This window comes from Chiloscyllium plagiosum, chromosome 25 (assembly GCF_004010195.1).
Source record: "Chiloscyllium plagiosum isolate BGI_BamShark_2017 chromosome 25, ASM401019v2, whole genome shotgun sequence".
Taxonomy (NCBI): Eukaryota; Metazoa; Chordata; class Chondrichthyes; order Orectolobiformes; family Hemiscylliidae; genus Chiloscyllium; species Chiloscyllium plagiosum.
Genome location: NC_057734.1, coordinates 26,912,245 through 26,927,807, shown reverse-complemented (window position 1 = coordinate 26,927,807; position 15,563 = coordinate 26,912,245). Strand labels below are relative to the sequence as shown.

The window sequence follows — 15,563 nt, the reverse complement described above, 5'->3', positions numbered from 1 at the left end:
ACAATGACCTCCTGCTGGCCCCTCTCCCCCGTGAGAACATTCTGCACCCTCTCTGAGACATCCTTGATCCTGGCACCAGGGAAACAACACACTATTCTGCTTTTTCTCTGCTGGCCACAGAAAAGTCTGTCTGTACCTCAGACTACAGAATTCCCTAACACAATTGATCTCTTGGAAGCTGACGTACCCCTCGTTGCATTAGAGCCAGTCTCAACACCAGAAACTCGGCTGTTCGTGCTACGTTCCCCTGAGAATCCATCACCCCCTACATTTTCCAAAACAGCTTTTTACTTTGTTCAGCACTCTGTGCTTTTGGTCAGTCCTTGCTATCTTCCCCTCTCTCTTAAAGGTATAGAACACACCTACCCTCATATCAGTGTGCTGACAATTTGTGGCTCATGCACTCAGTCACTTACATCCCTTTACACCTTGGAATTCCATATGTTCTTCTCCGTTTAAATAATACTCTGCTTTTTATTCTTTCTATCAAACTGAGTAACATCACACTTTCTGACATTATACTCCACCTGCCAGTCACTTAATCTATCCATATCAGTCTACATCCTTCCTATGTCATACTTACAATGTACTTTCAGTTGTCAATCTGAAAAGGACATAATTACTCATACTCTGTTTTCTGTCGGCCAGCCAACCATCACTCCATGCTATCATGTTACCCTTACACTATGACCTCTTACTTTGTGCAGTAACCATATACATGGAACCTTGTCAAATGCCTTCTGAAAATCCAAGCACTGTACATCAAAGGGCTCCTGTTTGTTCACAGCATATGTTACTCTTTCAAAGAATTCTAACACACTTATTAAACACAATTTCCATTTTACAAATCCATGCTAAGTCTTCCTGATTTACCAAATGTAATTCACATGGGTGCCTTTAAAGCGTTAAAACATACCTTGGTATTTCATGAGAGGATAATGAAACAAGGGAGGATTTTGAATAAAAAGCCAAGGTCTTTTTATTAGGGCAGGGAAATCCAAACCTAGAGGAAGTCAATTTAAGGTGAGGCTGGAAAGATTTAAAAGGGACCTGAAGGGCAATGTTTTCAGAGAGGGTGTTGCTTCTATCAAACGAGCTGCCAGAACAGTACAGACAGGTACAACTATAACATTTGGACAGATACATGGATAGGAAAAGATTAGATGGGAAAAATGTAGGCAAACGGGATTAGTTCAGTTTAGGAATCTTGTTGGTATGGACAAGTGGGCTGAAGCGTCTGTTTCCGTGCTGGATGACTCTAAGATTCTAAAGTCAGAGAACTCTATCTTCCCCAGAATAAGGGGAGTGCAGTAAATGCTGGCTTTGCAAGAAATGCTCACATCCTAACTTAAATAAAAGATATGTGACATTCTATTCTCTTTGGTTTTTGAAAAAAGCCTATTCAGTCATGAAAATAGAATCAGAGAAATGTTTTACCTTTAAAAACAAGGAACCATACAAGTAGCACTGTGTGCCAATTTACAGAAGAGGCAGCAGCTATGTCTATGTACCATTAAGAGGTGAATTTTAAACTGTTGTCATTCACTATGATGTTGACAGGATGTGCTGTGTTATTTCATGACTTGTTACTTAGCCCACACATAGTGGGTGCTGGTGTTACATGTACTATCTATGGTCTTCCAGCTAACTCGACTGGTCTTATCTTCAGCTAAAGATCCCACATTGTTGTTCCATCAATCCTTGAGTTTAGCGCATTTCCGTTAAAGAGAAGTTGTAACATGATGACACCATGGCTTTGAAGATTCCACTGAGCAAAACTGAAACCATAACTAACTCCTTGCTATCCCACAGAACAACAACCTGCCAGAAGGTGAAGTTATTGCAAAGGACTCACCATGTGGATTCTGCTGCTCTGGTCAAATTCGACAGGCGACACCCTTGTCCACGGATCACACCACATTCCATACAGCAAAAATAAGATCCTGGCAATATGGTTCAAACTTGGAAGAGCACAGTTTATTTATATCTACCCACTGGGAAGCTTAAACAGACACCGAAATTAATACCTGCTCCTGGAAAGTCCAACTTCAAGCAGAATTCCAGACAGGACAGTTCTTATTACCAAAAGCAAATCAAAACAGGGAAATGTCAGAAAGAACTGAAAGCATCTTTACAAACCACTACAGGCCAAAATAATCCATGAGCAATTAAGGCAGTGATGACTAAATATACTATAACTCAGAGTGAAATTAACTTTCGAAAAGCTGTGAAAACAACCTAAATCGTTGCTATCATTTCTGGATAGCACTAAAGCAAATTTGCAAAAAGTTAAAAGATGACAGCATTTGCCTTTCTTTGCTTTCCCTAACATACATTAATGACCTAGCCTTTCTTGTACAGGAGGTAATTACAATGCTTGCAGATGAAGCAAAACTTGGAAGCATTCTGAATTGTGTGGAAGACAGTGTAGATTTTCTAAAGATTAGACTAGTTGACAGAATAGACAAAGAAGTCACAGATAAAGTTCAATGTGGAGAAATGACAACTGCTTAATTGATAGGAAGGATATGAAGAGATCACATAAAATACCTTTGTATGCCAGAAGTTTAAAAAAAAAACTCTAAACTAAATGATATTTATTACACACCTTACATCACAATGGACATTTGGCAGTTTCAGCATGGGATGTCACAAATGGTTCTGGATATTATACAATCATCAGCTAATGTCTTCACTTCCGGCCTCATCGTAGAAAGAAGGTCTTTGAAGCAGCTGGAGATGGTCTGTGGAGAATACTATTCTCCAAACTTCTTACAAAGATGTTGGAGCTAAAATGATTGGTCTCCAACAGCCACAATGTCATCTCTGAAGCTCAGTTATTTTGTTCAGGGTTGCAACAAAAGTGTAACACTGCCAGAAATTGTGACCTTGGTGGAATCCAAACTGAACATCAATTAAACAGGTTATTACTAAGTAAGTGCCATTTGATAGCATTGTTTATTGTTTTGCCACTGACTGAAAAATAGACTGTTAAGGCTGTAATTGGCCAGATTGGATTTGTTCTTTTTGGGGGGAGGATCAGACAACCTGGACAGTTTATTGGGTAGATGCCAGTGTTGTAGCTGTACTCAAGCAGCTTAGTTAGAGCTGTGTTTCACTCTGGAATATACATCTCCATTCTGTCAGCTGACATGTTAAGGAAAATACCTCTTTCTATATCCATGCTTTCAGCAATTCCTTAATGCCATAAAATAAATCAAACTGACTATGATGCTGGAGATCCTAGCAACAGGCCATCCATTTGGCACCTTTGGCTGAAGATGGATGCAAATCCTTGAGCTTTGTCTTTTGCACTGAGTCGTTTGGCTCCCCCATTGTTAAGGATGGAGATGGTTGTGATTCCTCCATCTCCAATTACTCCAAGTTACAATCTGGTCAGTGGGAAGCTTGGAATAATGCATGGTCTGCCCAGCTGTTTTGCTTCCCAGTATGTGAGTGTGTGGGCCATGCCCACATTGGACAGAGGTGCTGCCATCCAACCAGGAGGCAGTGCAACATTTTTGTTAATCTTCTTTGATCAAGATTCTTATCACATCTCCCACGAGTTGCAAAACCTTTCCATTGCTGTTTATCTAGATTGAGTTAACAAAGAATCATCTATATCCTGTTATTTGACACTTTTATGTTTTATTTAACTTCCTTCTTTTCATTGCTAGCTGCATCTTTTGTGACCTTTGCATTCTGAAATATTTGGTCCAGAAAATCCAATATAGCTGTGTTTGCACACAGGGCATGCTGCAGATTCCCTAGCACAAGCCAAAGGGATATTGAAGATTCTGCTGGGCTATTCGTGTACACATGGAATCCTCCAAAAGTCTCCATTTAAATCAGTGATTTCACAGGATTCTAATGAAATTAAATGAAATTGTTAGGAAAAGGTAGACTACTAAATACACAATCTAACTCCCAAGTAACTAATAAGCTGACCCAAAAATGTCCATCACATTCGTCCAACAATACCTGCCTCAGACCATACATAGGAGAAAGTGAGGTCTGCAGATGCTGGAGATCAGAGCTGGAAATGTGTTGCTGGAAAACACAATCTAACTCCCAAGTAACTAATAAGCTGACCCAAAAATGTCCATCACATTCGTCCAACAATACCTGCCTCAGACCATACATACCCATCCCTGCTAGACCAGACCTGAACACACCCTTCCCCCAGTGCACACCCTTGCAGCTGGAGGGGGGGTTGCAACTTGGCAACCTTGCTGCCTTCCTGGATCCAGATTGGCACATAACCATTCTCTACTGATCTGTTGGACACCGCTCATCCTGACCGTCCCTCACCTGCCAGACCCAATTTCTACCACCACCTTCAACCTACACTAAGTACTGCTTCATTTACCTTGCACCTTGGCACCCCACCTCCTTGTCATGATGTCTGATCCAGCTGACACCTACCCACGTGGCACCCTATGTATCTGGAACTCTACTTACTTGATGTCCTACCTGACAAAGCATGCACCTGGCCTACATTCTCCTGAGTTAGCACCTTACCCAGCTGACACCCTGGATGTCTCGCACCCTGCTAAGTTGGCAACATACTAATCTGGCATCCTATCCTGCACTCATCTGGCATCCTACCCATGAGATCATACTCCCTCCCCAGCTGATGTACAATCTCATTGGAATCTTACTGACCTAGCACTCTATCACCCAGTATCCAACTTACATGGCCAACTGTTTTTCTTTCTATGTCTGGCATCCTACTTTCATAGCACCTGAGCATCCCACTTACCTTATGTACTTACACTTTGACAGCAGCAGTCAAAGTGACTGTCAAGGTCATTTAATGTCAGAATGTGGCAGCAGATTGCTGTGAAAAGAGTACGTGGTTTGTCTTCCTTTGACAGCCCTGAGCTATGAGAGAATGGTAAGAATGGAATTATGGCTCTGCACTTCTGAGGGAACCTTGAGCAGAATCTCTTCCCATAATTATGGAGTTCTCTTTTTTGTAAAAATAGAAGGGCTAGAGTGGCCACTGCATGAGATTGCCACTCCTCAGAAAATGCAACCCCACATTTTGTTCTGGTGAAAGGTGCTCAATTTGAAACATGATTGGGAGGAGCCGATGTTGGACTGAAGTGAAAGTGAGCACTGCAGATAAAGTCATAGAGTCATTGAGATGTATAGCATAGAAACAGACCCTTCAGTCCAAGTCGTCCATGCTGACCAGATATTCCAACCCAATCTAGTCCCAATTGCCAGCACTTGACCCATATCCCTCCAAACTCTGCAATTGTACCAGCTTCCACCACTTCCTCTGGCAGCTCATTCCATACATGCACCACCTTCTGCATGAAAAATTTGCCCCTTAGGTCAATTTTCCTCCATCACCCTAAACCTGTGCCCTCTAGTTATGGACTCCACCACCCCAGATAAAAGATTTTGTCTATTTATCCAATCCATGCCCCTCATGATCTTATAAACCTCTTAGGTCACCCCTTAGCCTTCAACACTCCAGGGAAAACAGCCTCAGCCCCAGCCTATTCAGCCTCTCCCTACAGCTCAAAGCCTCCAACCCAGGCAACATCTTGTAAATCTTTTCTGAACCCTTTCAAGTATGAATAGGAAGGGCTTGGAGGGATATGGGCCGGGTGCTGGCAGGTGGGACTAGATTGGGTTGGGATATCTGGTCGGCATGGACGGGTTTGTGAGAAACGAAGCTCACTCACTTCAATAATTTCAGTCCAAGACAAGATCTGAATCACTAGTGTCATTTATTTGGCTCTTTCAAGAGGGGTGTGATGTCTACTGTATACAAAGGCAGTCACCCACACACTGAATTCAACTACACGACATTTATATAATTCATTCCTATTCCATCCTCCCATTGCTCCTCCCCTGTTTACATCTCCCACTTCTCTAAGACCGGCGCCCATTACTCTTGTTCATCTCTTGCCTTATCCGGCCTTGTCTGTGACAATATGCTTATTGCTGGCCTCACAAGGCTGTTTGACCACATCCTGCCATGGTCCATTGTTAGGTGTATCCTCCTTCACTGCCATCTGCTTCCCTCACTTGTTATGATCTTATGACTTCATGACTTTGTGCTTGTGGTTTGTTCTTGTTTTTGCAGAAGCGGGAAATAGATACTTATTACTACTGTTTGTACAGGCATATCTAGCTTAACCCCCTCCCCTCACAGCACCTTATCTATTTGTCTGTAACATCTACCATTGTTTGCAGGCATATTTCATTCTTGTATGCACATTTTAGCTAATACAAAAACAATTATGTATTTCCTTCACATAGTTTTCATTCTTGTTGACTCAGCTCTTGGCTGAAACAATTATACACTGGTGTGAGTTCATTTACCTTGCATAAGTAATTATGATTGCAGAAGTAACACTACTTTACCTATATCCCACAGGTTGGACCGAAGACTCTGTTTCCATGCTGTACATCTCTATGACTCTAAGTTTCGCAACATCCTTTCGATAGGAAGGAGACTAGAATTGCTTGCCATATTACAAAAGTGGCCTAACCAACATTTTACACTTCTTACATTTACAGTCACATTCTCAAGATAATTTAAGGTTTTATAACAAAAGGTGACATCTCAGCTCTGACAATGCATTAAAGGTGTGAGTCAGACCAATCTTGAGTCAGACTGGTTCTATTTCCCAAGTGGAATTTACAAATATTACATAAATTCACTGCCTGCATTGACTGCTTGCTGATTCTACATTTTTTGAGCAAAATAGAATGTATCTGCAAACATAATTCTGCAAATTCAAATTTACCCCATAAACTTGTATGTGTGCGCGCGTGCAGGAGAGACAGAGTGAATGTGTGCATGTGAGTGTGAGTGTACGTGAGAGTATGTGTTTGCATGTGTGCAAGCGTGATAAAGTGTGTATGTGAGAGTGTAATGGGGTACTCGATGAGAGGGTGCATGCTTAGGTGTGAGTGTGGATGATGTATGTGCGTATGAGAGAGAGCTTGTGTATGAGAGAGGGTCTGCAAGTGTGAGTATGTAAGAATGTGTGTGCGTGTGTGAGAGAGTGTACAGTGCAGTAGGGTTACCTGTAGTGTGACATGAACCCAAGGTCCCAATCTAAAACATTAATTTTATTTTGTTGTCCACAGATTCTGTGCGATCTGCTGAGTAGTTCTAGTAAACCGACAACTCCTGAGCTAATTAGAATCCAGAACATAAAACACTGTATATCATAGTTTGTGTTTTATTACACCTTGATTTAATTTTGCAAAAAACAATATTCTCATTGTTTCCTATTGTCAAGGATGTGTGGCCAAATGCTATTCTAGCTATGTTTATGGGGGTAGGATTACATAACAATGTCTGACAGAAACACACCAACTCCACTTCCCAAAGACTGCAACAGAGATTCTAACTGAGAATGGACACAGGAGGCATAAGGTAAAGGTTGTATCCCCATTATTCTGGCCTTTGCCAAATCACAGAATTTTCAGGAACACAGATGGTCATGTGGCAGGATCAGCCTGGGAGTTTTTAATCCCATTTACAAAGCATTGTTTAACATGCAGTTCACAACCCTTCTGCATTTTGTTATTAGGCCATCTTGCATTGGGCAGTGTCCCTGCCTCTGAGCCAAAAGCTCTGGACATGTGTTCCACGACAGGATTCTTTGGACAAGTAAGGTGGCCAGACAGATAGATTGATTATCAATATGTAATCTTTCCAATTGCACTTTGGCAGACAGTAGGATCAGGAGAATTTCTTGGTCAATTAACTGGATAAAAGTGGCATTCCCCAAACTATAGCCATAGGCCAAAGGCTGGCTCTCTATTCCAGGAGAGATTAGATCTGGAAAGAGGCATAAACTTGTGCTTTGCCTTGTACTCCACTAGCTGTGAAAAAAACAAGCTTCAGAGACAAATTTCCCATTAACCTTTTCGATTATATTTTGCATTTGATTACTCAATTTTAGTAGTACATGCACATAGATCCTAAAATCCTCCTAGCTTTACTGCTCTTAACTTTCTGCCATTTATTTATTTTTTAATCTCTTGTTTTTGATCCAAAACAGATGATCCCACATTTACCTCTGTTTCAGGTTGCCATACTCACTTAATCTATCAATGTTTCTTTGTAATTTTTTCCTCACTTTCAAACGGTTGATTAGATCAGCATTCCAACATGTCATTGGTAGACTTGGATATATGACCATAGAAGTTTCTAAGTCACTGAAAAATACATTAAGTAATCAAGGCCCTGCTGTTTAGAAATTTATAAGCCTGCACTCATCCTGTTCTTTCAAATTGAATATATATGTAAACCCTAGCCTGTCCTCTTCTGCCATAAACATTTCCCCACCTTCAACTTCAACACCTTCCTTAATAAAATCCAATATGGTTTATTCAATATGACTCACCATTTAAAAGTTGCTGTTACCCAGTTATTCTATCCTTGAATATAGATCCCAATAATCTTCTCACAACAAAGTTAAGAGCAACAGGTCCTGTACTTTTCTGAAACAAAAACAGAAATTGCTGGAAAAGCTCAGCAAGTCTGGCAGCATCCGTGGAAAGAGATTCAGAGTTAATGTTTCAGGTCTAGTGACCCTCAGAACTGGGGTAATCCCTCCACAAATAGACTTCACCCCTTAGTGTTCACAGTCAACAGCTGAAATCAGCTTGACACTTGGAATTGCTGTTAGCCTGAGAGTCTGGAAAAAGTGAAAGTTCCATCCAAAGAGTAAACCATGCGATACCTAGAAAGCCCTCCTGGGAGTTCCAGTGGGTCACCTACTTAACTGAAGCTTCCTATTTTCACATTGCTGCTCAAAACACAACACATTAACACACAGATCAGTAGACTGCAATCGTCCAGGTCAGGTGTCAGATAAGTCACAGAGGAGTATACAGGAAGATTTATAGATTTAGTAAGTTTATAGAGCAACACACAGCATCCCAAACATCCTTTCTGCCTTCCGGAGGAATACTCCTCCAATGTTATTTCTTTTCTGGCCTCTTGTCATTCTAAAGTGTCCTCTAGGTGGCGCTGGAATAAAATGTTGCTGCATTGCCTGATCGCAGCATGATTCTTTGAGGAGTGACTGAGCAAAAGTGTAAAAAGTTGTGACAGATTAAAAATGGGGAAGTGCGGTAATCTGCACTTTACATCCAAGAAAGTCATCAAGTTATTTTTGTAATGGTAAAAGAATAGAAACTGTGGAGGTGTAAAGTAATTTATGGGCTAAATGGGTTCTTTCTCAATTCAATGATTCTGAAAATGGATCAGAACACAAAGGGAAGAAGTTACATTTGTTTTTCTGACCCCAATCTGGATTATTGTGTTCAGTTTTAAATAGCAGACTTCTGTACACTGTGACTTCTGAACATCTGATCTCCGTCTGTTTGTCACTGTGACCTGACTCATCACTAACCTAACCGTCCCTCCTCTGTCAAAATCATCTTAGGGATACAAAACAAACTGTTCATGTATCTGTCAGTCCAGTGCCGTAAAGCTGCACACTTTTGAATTGCACCCCTTTGCTTCACTGAGACAAATCCTTATAAACCTTGCCATACTTGATTAATAGAGAAAAAACATTATCCACTGACAAGTAATTGACATGGAGCAGCAAAACTATGCTTTGTGCACATCTTGTTCCTATACTGTATTAAAAAAATTCCAGAAACATATAAACCCTCGCCTTCCTCTAACCCTTTATCCCAATTCACTTTCTTCCTCTTCACTCAAAGACAATGGTGATACCAGAAACAGCAGGTATTAGTGAAATAATTGCAGTTTCTATCAACCATGGACCAATTCCTATACTGCAACCAAGCTATATATCCAGGCCAATTGTTCATTTCCCTCTTGCCAAGCTTTAGGATTGCCTCTGAAATTGACACACAAGTAACAAAACTTGATTGGTCAATTGCAAGTTCATGATAAATATTGTAAAATTTAAAGAATAATTAACATTTACTATGAGTAATAATAAATGGCTCAGCAAAAATGTTTACTTAGAAATGTATGTAGGTTCAGTCAACTTGATAGAAAGGATAGCAAGGGAGGGAAGAGCTAGCCTTGGATAACCAAGGAAATAAAGGAAGGCTTCCAATTAAAAGCTCAGGCTCTGAAAGTAGCCAAGAGTAGTGGGAAACAGGAAGATTGGAAAAACTTTAAAAAGCAATAAAGAACCACAAAGCAAGCAAGAATGAAAGGCAAGATAGATTAACAATGCAAACTAACACAGAATATAAAAACAGGTAGGAAAATATATAAAGTGGAAAAGGGTGGCTAATGTGGACATAGGTCCCTTGCAGAATGAGAAAGGGGAATTAATATTGGGTAATGCTGAAATGGCTGAGGCCTTGAATAACTATTTAATGTCAGGCTTCACAATGGAAGATGTGTCTAATGTGCCAAAGTAGGATGCTAAGGATACAATGGGAGATGAGGACCTCAATTCAAATGTAGTCACTAAAGGTGTAATGTTAAGTACACTTGAGGGTCTAAAGGTATATAAGTACCCTGGTCTTGATGGAATGCATCCCAGGGTGCTGAAAGAAATGGCAGAGGTTAAAGTAGATGCGTTAATAGCAATTTATAAAAATTCACTGCACCCCGGGCAGGTCCCGGTAGACTGGAAGACAGTTAATGTCACGCCGCTGTTTAAAAAAGGGTGTAGGCAAAAGGCAGGTAACTATAGGCCAATTAGCTTAACATCTGTAATTGGGAAAATGCTGGAGGCTATCTTTAAAGAAGAAATAGCGAGCTGTCTTTGATGGAAAGGGTACCATCAGGCAGACAGAGCATGGATTCAAGAAGAAAAAGTCATGTTTGGCAAACTTATTGGAGTTCTTTGAGGATGTAACAAGCATGGTGGATGGAGGGGAACAGGTGGATGTTGTATACTTGGATTTTCAAATACAAGGCATTCATTAAGATGCCACATAGAAGACTCATCCATAAGATAAGAATGCAAGGAGTTGCAAGGTATGTACTAACATGGATAGAGGATTGGTTAACCATTAGAAAGCAGAGAGTTGTGATAAGTGGGTGTTTCTCTGGTTGGAGATCAGTGGCGAGTGGGGTGCCACAGGGGTGAGTGTTGGGCCTGCAACTGTTTATTATTTATATAAATGATGTGGAAGAGGAGACTGAGTGTAACGTATCCATATTTGCTGATGACACTTGAAAGGCAAACTGTGCAGAGGATGTGGTGGGTCTGCAGAGGGATTTAGATAGGTTAAGTGAGTGGGCAAGGATCTGGCAGACAGAGTACAAAATTGGTAAATTTGAGGTTATTCATGTTGAAAGTAAAAATAGTAGGTCAGAGTATTATTTAAATGGTGAAAGATTGCAGCATGCTGTTGCACAGAGGGACTTAGGAGTGCTAGGAATTGATTTGCAGGTGTAACAGGTAATCAGGAAAGCAAACAGAATATGGGCTTTCAATGCTAGAGGATTGAATTTAAGAGCAGGGAGGTTCTGCTGCAAGGTATTGGCGAGGTTGCATCAGGCGTATTGTGCGCAGTTCTTGGTCTCCTTACTTGAGGAAAGATATACTGGCTTTGGAGGTGGGGCAGAGGAGGTTCACCAGGTTGATTCTGGAGATGAGAGGGTTACCCTATGAGGAGAGATTGAGCTGTCTGGATCAGTACTCTCTAGAATTTAGAAGAATGAGAGGGGATCATGTAAAAACATAAAATTATGAAAGGGATAGGTAAGATAGAGGCAAGCAAGTTGTTTCCACTGGGCAAGACTAGAACCAGGGCACATGGCCTCAAGACTAGGGGGAATAGGTTTAGGACAGACAGTCTTTTCCCAGACAGTGAGGAATCTATGGAATTCTGTGCCCTAGGAAGCAATAGAGGCAACTTCATTAAATAAAGTCAAGAAATAGCTGAATGGGTTTTTGCATGATAGGGGAATTGAGGGTTATGCGAGGAGGAGCTGAGATGATGGATAGGTCAGACATGATCTTAATGAGTGAGAGAGCAGGCTTGACGGGCCAAATGGCCTACTCCTGCTTCTATTACTATGAAACTATCAAACAACAGGAAAAAATATAAGAGGATGTGTTTCTCTTCTTCATGAAAAATAAATTAAATTATTTGTCATGTATTTGTTCTGCTGTTTACCTTTACATATTGGTCACACAGAGAGACTCCACCTTTCTCAAAAAACATGTTACAAATGGAAAATGAGACTGGCTGAACCTTAGAGGAGAACATTCTGGAAATATTTCTTTCTTTCTCTGATCTTTACACAAACTAAGAATCCAACTCTTTGTGATAAAAAAAAGTTTGTCCACAGAAACCAATGTTACAATGGAAAATATTGTAAATGTTGGTTAAACAAAGTTATATTTTTACCATTGTGTTACCACATAATATCATATGCCTCCATTATGTTTCACAACACTTATTTCAAACATTACATCCTACTTCCTTTTTATTCTACCTCTTTAACTGGAATAAAGCTGATGTCATTTTTCCTATTTATATGTAGTTTGGAGGCTTTTGTAAATTCTTTGAATTTTTTTTCAGTAAACCACTCCAAACTTATATTACATTTCCGACTGGAACCATCTTAACATTTTATTCTTCTCTATTTATCAGATTGCACAATTTTCCCAGAATGCACCAACTTGGAGGAAGATAAATCTTGAGGTTTGTTGGACCTGATTCAAATACCATTTCTCCACTTGATGTTCTATCTGTTAGATATCCTTCACATGGGCAACATTCCTTGTACATCTAATTTGTCCTCTACTTTATTTGGAAGAATCTTAACTTTGAATTCACTTTAGGACAATAACACTCGCTCCTACATCAAACTCAAAATTGACAGTAAACAGACATTGCTAGAGAAACTCAACAGGTCTGCTAACATCTGTGAAGAGAAAGCATGGTTAATATTTTGAATCCATTGACCCTTCTCCAAACATCGTCTTACAGTTCAACAAATGTAATATTCCTTTGTCATGTTTGAACATTTTCTGTGCCTGTGAGGCCTTCTTATTCCACTGTACTGACATTGGTTCATTGTATCTGTGTTTGGTTTAGTCATAGTATTGACTTGTCAAGTGCCTCTTTAGAATTTCCTCACTTTATAAAATGAATGGACCCTGTTGTTCTCCTAGGTAGGTCTTCATCTCTCATGATGTCTTTGACTCTTTCTGGTTTTTGCCTCCTACACAACCCGTATTGTTTTCTCCAAAGTTAACTCTTACTTGAACTGTAGAAAAGCTTATAAAGTTTGATCAATAAATCCAACAATAATTTTCTCTTTAATTAATTCTGATTTCAAAGCTCTACAGTCAGTTTTCCTTAATCTGTAGAGGCCATTAATGAAATTATTTACCAATTTCCCTGGAAATTGAACTCTTCTGTTCAATCTTGCTTTTTCAAGGATTTTACCAGTTCTTAAACTGAGTAATAATCAGAAGTTTTTAAGACATTTTCAAAAGTATCTGTACCCTCTTTAATGTTATGTTGATTGTGACACTACTCTGCCTTTAACAGATATATTCTGGTCTGTTTCGCTTACAGAGGGGAGTTATCACAGTGGTGCTGAAATATCTCCTTCAGATCGGTAGTTGGTAAACCTCTTTGAGTTCTCCCTTTTCTTTAAAGTAAGACAAATGAATCATGAGTCGATGGACTCAAGTTCACACAGACCAATAGAATTTTCATTTTGCTTTGGAGGGTTTTACTGGCTGCTGGAGCTGAAGGACTGAGTCAAATTTCTTAAATTGAGTAATGATCAGAAGTTTTTAAGACATCTTCAACAGTATCTGTACCCTTTAAAATATTATGTTCATTGTGATGATACTGTACCTTTAAGAGATATGTTCTGCTATTAGAGGAAAGTTTTAGTCAGAGAGGCTTCCTCTTAAACAACAAAAGAGACAGATTGTTTCTTTCTACTGGTCTGGGAGAATAATAACGATGATGTTAAACTGCCTTTGCCAAGGGTGTGTTTCTGGGACACTGCATATATTGGAACAGTTGATGACTAGTGGATAAATAATACATTATCTTGTTCAGTATTTCAATAGAATAAAGTTATGCCTTTTTTTATTTTAACTGCATTGTAAAAATAAAATATGCTTTGAATAAAGCTTACTGGTTGACCAATCAAATCATATCTGGAACCCAGCACCATACACTTGACTTTTAAAATCTATAAACTTTGCTATCTCCAAAATATACTTTCGGGACAGTCTGGTCAGGCCCTAACATGATTAAAAACATAATTCGTGATCAGACCCACTGAATATGACTGCTTATTAATCTGCTTAGTTTCGTAAGTAGTGTTCAATTTTCAGGCAGTGCTGTACTTTAAGCATTGATGTCCAATCTTGAATCTTTATGGTGCTTCTCTGACCTTGGATCTCTGTGAAAGTGTTATGTCTTTTTCTATTTCTTCTCAATGGTGTTCTTAATTCTTATTACTGTGAAGTTGTTTTAGTTCTGTATCATCTCAATAATGCTTGTAATCTGCTGTTTCTTAAGCTTGCATGCCTGCATTCACCACTACTGTTTTAAATTCAATGTACACATACACGTTTCTTTATTTGATGATCTTTTAAAACTCTATTTTGCAGTAATACAGTTATAAACTCTTCAATGAAGCTTAGGCTAAAGTAGGCTGGAAACAAAGACTTTAAGGTGGGACAGTTGACGATCAGTGGAGGACTTTTAAAGCAATTTTTCTAAGTGCTCAGCAAAAGTATATTCCGGTGAAAAGGAAGGACTGTAAGAAAAGGGTAATCTTCCATGGGTGTCTAAGGAAATAAGGGAGGCTATCAAATTGAAAGAGAAGGCATACAAAATGGCCAAGATCAGCCGGAAACTAGAAGATTAGGAAAGCGTTGGAGGTCAGCAGAAAGCCACAAAAAGAGCTATAAAGAAAAATAAGATAGAACATGAGAAAAAGCTAGCACAGAATATAAAGACAGATAGCAAAAGTTTCTGTAAACATATAAAATTAAAAAGAGTGGCTAAAGTAAACATTGCTCCTTTAGAGGATGAGAAGAGGCATTTAATCATGGGATATGATGAAATGGCCAAGGCATTGAATAGGTATTTTGTGTCAGTCTTCACATTGGAGTACACGAATAACATGCCAGTAACTGACAAAGAGACGAAAGTCAGAGAGGTCCTAGAAACAATCATTATTATGGAAGAGGTACTATTAGGCAAGATAATGGAGCTAAGGATAGGCAAGTCTCCTGGCCCTTTGAAATGCATCCCAGGGTACAAGAAGAGATGGCAGGAGAAATAGCATGTGTACTTGTGGTAATTTTCCAAAATTCACTGGACTCTGGGGCAGTTCCAACAGATTGGAAAACAGCGAATATGATGCCACTGTTCAGAAAAAAGGAGGTAGCCAAAGATGGGGAATTATGGACCGGTTAGCTTAACTTCTGTAGTGGGGAAGATGCTTAAGTTTATAATCAAGGAAGAAATAGCAAAGCATCTAGATAGAAATTGTTTGGCAGATGCAGCATGGGTTCATGAATGGCAGGTCATGCTTAACTAATCTTTTGGAACTCTATGAAGACATTACAAGCACGGTGGACAACAGG

At 39.6% G+C, this 15,563-nt stretch overlaps 1 long non-coding RNA gene across 1 annotated transcript in view; it reads left to right on the top strand.

The window, feature by feature from the left end:
- Window positions 1-13,904, top strand: part of LOC122562693 — a 27,020-nt gene extending 13,116 nt beyond the window's left edge. The window contains exons 2-3 of the long non-coding RNA XR_006315389.1: window positions 1,813-2,934; window positions 12,589-13,904. This is a non-coding gene — a long non-coding RNA (uncharacterized LOC122562693). The remainder of the gene's footprint in view (window positions 1-1,812; window positions 2,935-12,588) is intronic.
- The last annotated feature ends 1,659 nt before the right edge of the window (window positions 13,905-15,563 follow it).